Consider the following 9,063-nt stretch of genomic DNA (forward strand, 5'->3'; position numbering starts at 1 on the left):
AAAGCATACAACAAGTTTTTTTGTAAAGAATATTGTACATCGGTCCACTCTCAACATATAGTTTTGCTGTTTAGGACACTATTCGCACCCTACTTCTTTTTTCAAACAGTATTTTCATACTTCTAGAAGATAACTATTTTCACATGATATTTCCCACGTATGCTATGCTAATTTGATCTAAGTTTTAAGTTACAGTTTCAATTTTCTTTTATGTCTTCATTGTAGGTACGTGATGGATTTAGTCATCTATAAACTTGGTTGGCTAGTCTACACTACTATCTTTTTTCTTAATTATTTATAAACTTTAGAGTTGTCTATTAGTTCATGTCTATCATTTTGTTTCTACTCACATGGATGACGAACAATGTTGTAAATAAACAAATACTCTCATACTCATGTGTCGAACCGACACTCTTCAGAATGCACATATTAGAAACAGTCTAACTCAAACGATTGTTCTAGGTTTTTAATTTCCTTCATCCAACATGAGCAAACAACTTACTTAATCTAATGTGATGAAAGACTTTGTCTCCAACCGTCTTTCCTTCCCCATCGTTGTCCACCAAAGCCTATCGGGAGATTCGAACTTCAACCCTCATGGTTTATGCTGCAGTAACCAACCGGGACAGGTTACTTGCTGTGCCTACTTGCTTTCTTTTTCGCTTCTCATGTGGCAAATGTAACGCTAAAGAAAAAAGCAGCGCATTCCTAGTCATGTTTTCTATTGTTATTCTGTTTGGCCGGTTTTTCTCCGTTTTATTTTCTTTTCTTAATGAGCAAACTTTATTCAAATTCATGATCTTTCCCCAAATTTGTGAACTTTTTTTGATTTCACAGTTTTTTCAAATCAAGTTTTTTGGGTCAAACTCATGAACTTTTTTCAAATTGCAAGCTTTTTTCGAATATATGAACATTTTCTTACAAATTCGTGTACCTCTTGCAAAACCCACAAACTTCTTTTAAATCCATGACCTTTTATTCAAGTTCATTTTTTTTCAAATTCATCAACTTTCAAAATTTTTATGAAAATTTTCAAGTCGTTGACTTTTGAAAATTTCCTGAATATTTCTCAATTGCGTAATTTTTTCAAATTCATATATTTTTTATTTTCGTGACATTTCTTAATTTTGCAAACTATATTAAATTTTGTGAACCTTTTCCAAATTCTAGAACTTTTTAATTTTTTTTGAATGTTTTTCAGCTTCCTGAACTGTTTTCCATTTTGTAAACTTTTTTTCAAATCCATTATTTTGACAAATTCATGAACTTTTTTCCAAATTTATGAACATATTTGCTTACTAATTTGTGAACCTTTTTTTATAAACCCACAATTGTTTTCAAATCAGTTACCTTTTTTTTTCAAGTTTACGACTTGATTTTCAAATTAATGATTATTTTTCATTTTTATGAATTTTTTCAAGATTACAAACTTTGTTGAGTCGTGATTTTTTTCAGTTTCGCAAACTTTCCTTCATTTTTGTTAAGCTTTCAAAAAAAGTCAGGATTTTTCTCAATTTTGCGAACTTTATTTAATTTTGTGAACCTTTGCCAAATTCATGAGCTTTTGAAAAACAATTGTGAACTTTTTTTCAACTTCTTGATCTTTTTTCATTTTTGTGAACCTTTTGCAAATATATGAACCTTTTCCAAATTTATGACCTTTTTTCCAGTTCAAGATCACTTTTTGTGTTGTATTTGTTTGGATTTTCTAATGTATTAAAAAAATAATTTAAATTCACAAAATTTTACCAAATTTGTAAACTTTTCTCAAATTGATGAACTTTTAATATATATATATATATATATATATATATATATATATATATATATATATATATATATACCACAATTGTTTCAACAGCATTAAAAAACCGGCCAGTTTTTTCCTACCAGACCAACAAAAAATATGAAAAATTTAGTGGGCAAAGTGTTCCTGCAAGCGAGTTGGCTTGAAGTTGAGCCGTGGCCCGCTTGGTTGCACGCGAGCGCCAGGTTGGTAGCTGGCGCTTGGGCGCTGAAGAGGCGCTCCCTCGTTGTCCTTGTATTGTATCTTCTCTCTAATTCTCATCCTCGCACGTTTTAAAAATCTGAAATGCCATCCGTAACCGCCCTCATATGGCCATTTCAGTGGATCCAGCTCCCATGCCGTACGGTGTGCCATTGGGCCACTGACAAAAGGGGACAGGTTTCTAGTGGGCCCACATGTGGTCGAATGGCAGGGGATCCTCGTCCCATTTCAGTTGCTACAGTGCATCTCCGCATGCAACCCCCACCTCGACTTTTCCCTCTCATTTTCTTCGTCGAAACCATGTAACAAGCATCGGGAACCAACACTCTTATGATTCCCATCCAAAACAATAAGGTGTGCATGAAGGGTGATCTCTCGCGTGGTCCACGTCGGATTTACTAGGAGACAAAACGTTCGCTTCGTCCAGAAGAAAGAGAAAATAACAGAGAAAGGGATTGGCCAGCGGCCCAGCTCCCAGTCAGCCAGTCCCCATCCCCGATTCCTCTCCCTCTCCCTTTTCCCTCGTCTGCCGCCGCCACTGGCGACCTCGCCGCAGCCGCCGTGACCATCCACGCCCTCCCCAACGGCCACCCCTTCTCTCCTCCCCTTACCTTCTCCTTACAATCGGCAACCTCCTCCCCTCTCCCTCGCACCAGATCGAGCAGCAGGCCGGGATCCGAAGCAGCCTCAGATCCGGCACGCCGAAAGCGATGGTTTCCGTTGAGAACGCCATGGACAAGGTGCTCTGGCCCGGTTGCTGCAGCCATGGACAAGGTGCCCTCCCCATCTCTCTCTTCTCTCTCTGTTGGGTTCGTATTGGAAGCAAGGTACTCCATGTGGTTCTTTACCCCATGTATGCTTTATTGATCTATATTTATTGAGTAAATGTTCTTCTTTTTTGACTGATGGTTCATGATATTAAGGATTTCTCTGATTTGAGTTTTTTTTGAACAAGATGTGTGCGGATCGGATGAAGAATAGAAGAGGAAGGATCTTGAGGAAGAGTGAAGAACAAGATGATCTCTCTCTCTGTCTCTCTGATTTGCTTAGGTTATTTTCATGTGTTGCACTGGCCATCTCTCCACGGGATTGAGCTGACATGGTCATGGCACTGACGCAATTACTCGGTGCAAACCCCTTCTCGTTGCTTGCAAAGGCAGATCCCACGACCTCACAGAAGTTTTTAGTCTTCACCTGCATTTGCTTTTGGCTTAAAATTCATATATATATGAGTAGGTGACAGTGATATCCTGAAGTGCAGAGTGGCTGGGCTAATTTACTAATGAAACTCACTAATATATCCTTGGATGTCTCCTTGGATGTCTTGATCATGATATAACCTCCAATTAAGCGTGCCTAAAAGAGGCATCCGTTTCCCTTCCCATGACAAGAGAAATTTTCCACCTTTTTCTTGCTGTACAGCACCCCGTGTTTCTTCTTTAGGTATTAAGGTAGCAGGCAGGACAGAATTGAGATGGAGAGATTGAGGATGATTAGTTTTGTGATTGACTGGTTTGTTCGTTTGGTTAGGAAACGGAACAACATTCTATGCAACTTTCAAAGAATAAACTTTTCCTTATCTTTAGCGCATGTAGAGAAGATCATAAGCATGCAAAAACATGGTCTTGCTTATTTTACAATAGTTTCTTTGCGAATAAATGAGATGTGGAATCTAGAGAAAATTGATATTTTAGTTGTATAGTATCGCGGGAAAATCATAACACGGCCGTCTTCATCGGGGATGGGCACGGTGAGAAGTGGCAACGCGTGAGCATATGTTTGGCAAGGAAGGTGATCCACATGCCATCTGCTGCAAGGTTGTGATAACGTCGAGTTCGTGTTACCCAAAGCACACAGCGCAAGCGGGACAAGCTGTAACAGCTAGTGTTCTTCCCTGTCGGTCCTGAGGTGCAGTCCCTGAACACATCTCGCTAAAAATTTCTCTCACCCACTCTGATTCAGTTCTTCCCTTTTGATGTGCTACTTTGGTTCCTATAGAGGCCTCCTCTTAATTAGACATTTGGTAAGTATGGGGATAGCTACAACTGGCCCTCATGAAGAAACCAAAATCATGCCTTCCTCTCTTCAACATAAACACCGAAATCATTCTGGACAGATCTGTTCTATAATATAAATCTTAATCCACTTCACCAAATCTAGCAGATGAGAATAATATGAATATAAGAAGTAAATTATCTAATAGTTTCATTTTGGGACCAAACACTGGTTCTGCCTATAAGTAGGTTTCTTCTTACAGTATATCTGAAAGAGTTAGTTATCATATTTAGAATGTATATCGGCCAAAGTAGTTATTTCATCGTTCTCTTTCCAATATAATTCACGATTGCGTACCCTGATATGTTTAGTTCCTTTCCAAAACAATTCGTAAAGTAGCTTTATTCACTGTGGTTACATGTTTACTCTTTACAAACATTTGTATCCTATTCTGATGCCTCTGTTCTTTCTGCAGTTCCTGGAGTTGCTGAAGAATTTGATATAAGTCAAGGTTAAAATTTGAACAGGATAGGTGTCTACACCACGAAAGAAAATGAAGATATATACTTGCATTAGATGAAAGTGGCACAACAACAACAATACATAACAGAAACATAGTGTATCAAGAAGCGTCGGCTGCCTGTAGGAGATATTTTGCCCTGCAGTTTCAGTTTGAGGTATACTCAGTTTTATGCTCAGTTATTTGAAGCACTTTCACATGGGAGTTTCAACATTTTATTCTTATTCTGTGTACATGTGCATCAGATGAACTTTACAGAGACATCTAATCATTTCCCACCAGTGCATGTTTTGAAAAAAAAGGTATGTGAATCTAGCTTTGTATGTCCAGAGTAGTTGTGCTTTTGTTTGTGCCATATGTTGCCATCACACTAGCTGAATCTCTGTTTATGTTTTATGTCTTTCCTCTGAACTTTTTAAAATAATGACCAGTCTAAAAATTCAGTGAATTGTGCTCCACTTTTGCTATATCTTCTGGCTAATCGGAAATGTTTTCCAGCTGAGTGTCGCTGATGCAAATAAGTCAACAGTCTAGATGCATTTATGGTATGGTCTACTCCTTTTCACTGAATCCTTGATAATTAACTACATTTAATCTTTGATGCATTGATGTTATGACCCATGACTACAAAGTGGCTATGTAGACCTCCACAAGTTCATGCCCTTCTTTGTTCAGTTAGTTTCGAAGGCATGCTGTACCCATGTACTATTTCTCTTTGCACCACACCCATTTTGTTTTTTCAGTCTGCACCTCTTTTTTAGATCCTTCCATTTAGACTGTGAATGGTGAGATAGACTAGACAAGTATAGCAAGCAAAATAAAGGAACAAATGGCATGGATTCTTTGTTGGGTGAACTCTACCCGAGTGACTCTACATGCCATGGCTAGCCTTTTCATTTTTTCAAGGTGTCGCTTAAATCTTCTCCCCCATGAACTTCCGCTACAAATATTGATCAATTGCACTCCTCAACAGTACCTAGATTCGACCACTGATAGCTTATAGTTAGATTGAATAAGTCGTGTTATTTCTTACTACTGTAAGATAAGTTTTGTCCGGGACATAAATTAGGTAGATGGAGGATCGTATTATCGCCAGGCTTCGTTCTTTTCCACATCCAAAACAATAAGCTATGCATAAGGGGCGATCGCTGGGGTTTACACGTTGGCATCGGTATCACTATTTGCACTGGCCAATTGGAAGGAGCAATGCATTTTGTCGTTGTGTCCACGTCGGTCTGAGTTCTGATTGGTACACGCCGGCGTCACCGTGTGCCCCAAATTTACCCATTCATCTAACTTAATAAGAATTCTGATAGTTGAATTGTCGTAACATGCAGAATTATATTATGACCTTCAGATTAACCTGGGTTACTTTGCAGTAAAATTGAACCAAAACGCTCTCCCATCCCTATACATGTTTTTTTTCTTATCTAATTTATTGTAAAAGAAGTGCTTGACATATCGTGTTCTGGCATCTAGGAATTACAACTATTGCTGGTGGGAAATCAAGCAGAGGAGGGCATGTTGGTGGACCAAGTGACGATGCAAAATTTGCTACTGATTTTGAAGTCCATTACATTGCCAGTCGTTGCTCCCTTTTGGTGATTGACAGAGGAAATCAAGCTATTAGGGAGATTCAGCTCAACTTAGATGACCGTGTGTACCAGTATGAAGCTGGTTTTCCTATAGGTATGTATTGTGCAATTATTATATGCCCTGAGGGTTCATTTCACTAGGTTGTTCCCTCACTAGATCATCCTAATAATGTTGAAGCACTGACATTCTTATTTCTTGTTGTCTTGTACATATCACTAGAATTCAGTATTGTGCCAAGCCGGTGAGAAGCTGACTTTAGCACATGCTATCTTAATTTTTGTCATACATCAGCAGTTACTAGATTTGTGCCATGTACTTCCTCCTGATCCTGCAGTACTATTTTTTAGGCAAACCCACACTACTAAATAATATGTATATGAGTATATCATATATGGGCTCATTTCACTAGGTTGTTCGCTCACTAGATCGTCCCAATTATTGTACTGTACTGAGTGGTTGAATTATCATGCTGATCGGGGCGAGGCGACTATAGCGGCGAGATCTTATAAGTGGTTCTTAGAGGTGTACTTGCTGTAGGTGATCAATTTGGTCCGGATTGGATTTTCTTTTTTATCTTTGTGATTGCTTTTCTTAAAATTGATCCAACAATAATGATGCATGACCAGCAAGTCATGCGCCTGTGGCTTTACACTAAGCTTTGTCCACTATTAACCTCCTTTTGTGTGTTCGAAAGGATTTCTCCATGTATCGTGTAATAAGAATTGTTTGTTTCTTTTTTAGGATTCAGGATGGGCGCCTGTTATGACCGTCATATTAGGGGCTTAGCCCAGTGGTTGTGGCCCAAGTTATTTTATCATTATTAGGGGCTTAGCCCAATTATCTTATCGTCTGCTTAGGAGTCAAGTAAACCTCTCTATATAAGAAGAGGAGATGTATCAATCTAATCAAGCAAGAAGCAATCAGTATTTGATCGGCTTCCCTTAGGGAGCCGGGAGACCTAACCCTAGCCGCCTCTTGCGCCGCCGCCGCCTCTTCTCCACCACGCAAGGACGACGCCCAGCCGCCGGCCGCCGCGCCCTTGACCTCGTCTTCCTCCATCTTTCCCCTACAATCTCCGCCCTAGAACCAGCAGAACCCTAGCTCCTAACACCTTGGTATCAGGTAGCTTAGTTCCGATCATGTCTTTGCCGCCGCCCATCCCGTCGCTTCCGCTGCCGACCGTCACCACCGCGCCGCTGGCCTTCTCCACCGCGCTGCTGCCCTCCCCGTCCGCGCCGCTGATCGCATCCTCCGGCGGCGCCACAGCCCAGATGACGGCGCCCTCCACCGCACCACCGGCCGCCGCCTACACTCCGGAGGAGATCACCGGGGTCCTCAACGATCTCGTCACCGCCGTCCAAGGGATACAGCTATACCTAGCTGGCCCCTACGGGCTGCCGCCGCCCTTGCCGCTGGCCGCCGCGACTGGGCCAGCCGCCCTGCCGTGGTATTCGGCACCCGCGGCGCCGACCGGGCCTCTACACCACCACTGGCCGCTTCAGCCGCCGCCCGCCGCCGTGCCCCAATGGCCGCAGTGGCCGGCGCCGGCCCTCGCCGCGTCACCCACGCCACCCGGGTCCTCGCTGCCACCGCCCTGGCAGCCGCCGCACCCCGGGGCCAACGCGACGCTGGTCGGGCCACTGCAGCCCTCGCTACAGCTACAGCCAACCCACTCCACCGCCCCGATCTGGCCACAATGGCCGGCCGCGGCCATCGCCGCGCCCGCCGTCTCCGCCGTTTCCAGGCAGCTGCCGCTGCCGGCGGCTCCGCCGCCCAGCACTGGGCTGACTACAACCACGCCGGCGGGCGTGCCAATTCAGCAAGTGCGGTTCCCGCCCTCGCCGTCCCAGCTTCCGGCCTGGTTGGCCGGGACGTCACCGCCGCCAGTCTACACCATGGCCGCGGACCAGCCGGCGCCCTCCCTGCCGTACGACGGGCCCTCCGGCTCCGCGGGTTTCCACGCTGGCTTCGACGGGCCACCGCTTTCCTGCGGACCACCTGTGCACACCGGACCAACGCCATCCTCTTCGCTACTCCGTACCGCCAAGCCGTACACTCACGGCGGTCATGCTCAGACACCGCCGCGCTTCACCAAGCTCGCCTTCGCCACCTACGACGGCGCCGAGGACCCCCTCAACTGGCTCAACCAGTGCGAGCAGTTCTTCCAGGGGCAACGGACGCTCGCGTCGGACCGCACCTGGCTTGCCTCTTATCACCTCCGCGGCGCCGCACAGACGTGGTACTATGCCCTCGAGCAGGACGAGGGCGGCATGCCCCCATGGGAGCGTTTTCGCGAGTTCTGCCTCCTTCGCTTCGAACTGCCGATACGTGGGAGCCGGCTGGCGGAGTTGGGCCGCCTTCCCTTCACCTCTACGGTGCAGGACTACACCAACCGCTTTCAGGCCCTGGCGTGCCACGCGTCCGGCGTGACGGCTCACCAGCGGGCCGAACTCTTCGTCGGCGGTCTGGCAGATCATATCCGGGTGGACGTCGAGCTACAGGGACCCCAGGACCTCCAGACGGCCATGTACTACGCCTGCGCGTTCGAGCGCCGCGCGATGGCCATCCAGCAGGCATCACCGTCCCGGGCCGTTGGGCCGCTACCCGGGTCGGATGTTCCCGCGCAGGGTCGGCCTGCTCAGGCTTCCGCGGCACCCCTCGCCGCGACCGCGGCGCGCCCGTTCTGCCGGCTCACCTCGGCCGAGCTACTCGAGCGTCGCCGCCAAGGGTTGTGCTTCAACTGCGACGAGCCCTACACGCCCGACCACGTCTGCCCGCGACTCTTCTACCTGGAGGCTGCAAACTACATTGAGGAGGACGCCGTCGACGTCGACCTGACCGCCCCAGCTGTCGCGAAGGTGTTTGACGCTTGTTGATCACCTCGAGGAGTTCAGCAAGCGCTTCCCCACCTTACAGCTCGACGACGAGCTGTTTGTGCAGGCGG

General features: G+C 45.4%; 1 long non-coding RNA gene across 2 annotated transcripts; it reads left to right on the plus strand.

Moving 5' to 3' along the window:
- Positions 1 to 1,917: 1,917 nt before the first annotated feature.
- On the plus strand, positions 1,918 to 6,524 carry LOC109740645 (uncharacterized). 2 transcript variants are annotated; one of them, XR_005761787.3, is made up of 6 exons: positions 1,918 to 2,835; positions 2,964 to 3,916; positions 4,479 to 4,680; positions 4,769 to 4,825; positions 5,022 to 5,068; positions 6,003 to 6,524. It is a non-coding gene; the product is annotated as an uncharacterized lncRNA (long non-coding RNA). The 2 variants fall into 2 exon arrangements; XR_005761786.2 differs by having other exon boundaries at positions 1,921 to 2,782.
- Positions 6,525 to 9,063: the final 2,539 nt, after the last annotated feature.

Source organism: Aegilops tauschii, chromosome 7 (assembly GCF_002575655.3).
Source record: "Aegilops tauschii subsp. strangulata cultivar AL8/78 chromosome 7, Aet v6.0, whole genome shotgun sequence".
NCBI classification, from domain to species: domain Eukaryota; kingdom Viridiplantae; phylum Streptophyta; class Magnoliopsida; order Poales; family Poaceae; genus Aegilops; species Aegilops tauschii.